The sequence below is a fragment of the Elaeis guineensis genome, chromosome 8 (assembly GCF_000442705.2).
Source record: "Elaeis guineensis isolate ETL-2024a chromosome 8, EG11, whole genome shotgun sequence".
Classification (NCBI taxonomy): Eukaryota; Viridiplantae; Streptophyta; class Magnoliopsida; order Arecales; family Arecaceae; genus Elaeis; species Elaeis guineensis.
In genome coordinates, this window is record NC_026000.2 from 84,288,270 (window position 1) to 84,290,006 (window position 1,737).

General features: G+C 34.8%; 1 non-coding gene across 1 annotated transcript; it reads right to left on the bottom strand.

Moving 5' to 3' along the window:
• Positions 1-1,368: 1,368 nt before the first annotated feature.
• Positions 1,369-1,475, bottom strand: LOC140851373 (small nucleolar RNA R71). The gene has a single exon (XR_012134126.1). It is a non-coding gene; the product is annotated as a small nucleolar RNA R71 (small nucleolar RNA).
• Positions 1,476-1,737: the final 262 nt, after the last annotated feature.

The window sequence follows — 1,737 nt, forward strand, 5'->3', positions numbered from 1 at the left end:
CACCGTTGCCGGGGATTTGGCGTTTTAAATTATTTTCAAATATTTGTTCTTCGTGCTTTATAACTCTCTTTCTTTTTTCTTTAGATTTCTAGATTTAGTTGGTGATTGCTGGAAAACTCAGGTATGCTTCTAATTTTTCTTTTATTATTTTTAGTTAATTACTTTTCCTTTTAGACCTAATCATTTGAATTTACTTAATCATAAAAAAAAAAAAAAACAAAACAAAAGACATTTCATAATCGTGAAGTAAAATATCAAAATAAAAAAAATTCTAAATTAAAATCTTTTACATTCTTGGTCATCTTGTTTATTTGTATTTGTATTTTCATAATTAATCTAAGGGCATCAACCCATTAACAAGATAAGGTGGGGATTTCATTACCCTTCCTTAGCCCAAAAACCATCTCCATCATATTGCATTACCTAGACCTTTAATCTTAAAATCAATTAGACGTCAACCTTAAGGAATTCGAGCTCAATAGGACAAAGAACCCTAAGAGTTCTACTAAGTTTGAGTTGTTTGATTAGTTGGTGTCTAGGCAAGTCCCTGAGGGTGGTTTGTTAAATTGGTTCAGTTGCTGGCCTGGCCAACTCGTTTGGTGTCTAGAAAGGCAACGATGAGTGAACCTCCCACCTCTTATACTTACCTGGCTAACTAGTTGATCAATCTCCACTTGGAAGGCTTGAAGGGTCATCTTAAAACAGTTAGGAGCTGTCTAGATTTAGGTTAATCCTAGGATAGATTGAGTTTAATTTATTGTTTCACTTGTTTGAAAAATAAAAACAAAATTTATTAAAATTTAAATTAATTTGGTTACTTTTCTTTAGATTTAGGACTCCTTAGGATCTTTTCTTTAGAACTTTTTCTCTTTTCTTTCTTTTTCTTATACATAAAAATTTTTAAAAAAAAATTGTATAAACATCGAGAACCGTACACCTCGTGTGTGGAGAAGAGTGTCGGATCGTCTAGTTAGAATTGAGTCAATTCCTGTTGTTCCAATGGCTGAGCCAATCCAACCCATGACCCTTAAGGATTTATGTTATCCAGTTGGCTCCATCCAACCATCTTGTATCAGGTTGCCACAACCCACAGCTAACAATTTTGAAATCAAACCTCAAATCATAAATATGCTTCCAAAATTCACAGGATTAGAGGATACTTATATATTTATTAGAGAATTTGAGGAGGTATGTGCAACCATGAAACTGCAATTGACAGAGGATGAGGTCAAACTTAGATTAATCAACTTTGCCCTTAAGGATGATGCTAAGAAGTGGTTTTATAGTCTGCCAAACTATTCTGTCACTACCTGGGAGGGCTTTGTGAGAACATTTTTGAAAAAGTATTTCCCCCATCATAAAACAGCTAGGATTAGGAATGAAATAAATCAATTTTACCAACTAGCTGGTGAATCATTTTGGAAGTACTTTGATCGTTTCAAGAATCTTTTGACCCAATGCCCACACCATGGAGTAGAAACTTGGAGACTATGCCAGATCATCTATGAGGGGTTAGATTCAAACTCAAGAACCATGCTAGAGTCCATGTGCCAAGGCCAATTTATGGACAAAGAAACTACTGAAGCTTGGCAATTCTTAGAAGACCTAGCCGAGAAAAATTTACAGTGGGAAACAACTAGGGAACCTGATAAAGCTACACCTTTAAGAGGAGGAATGCATCAAATTCAACCAACCCTAGCATCAGAGGCCAATATTGCAACCTTAACACGTAGATTG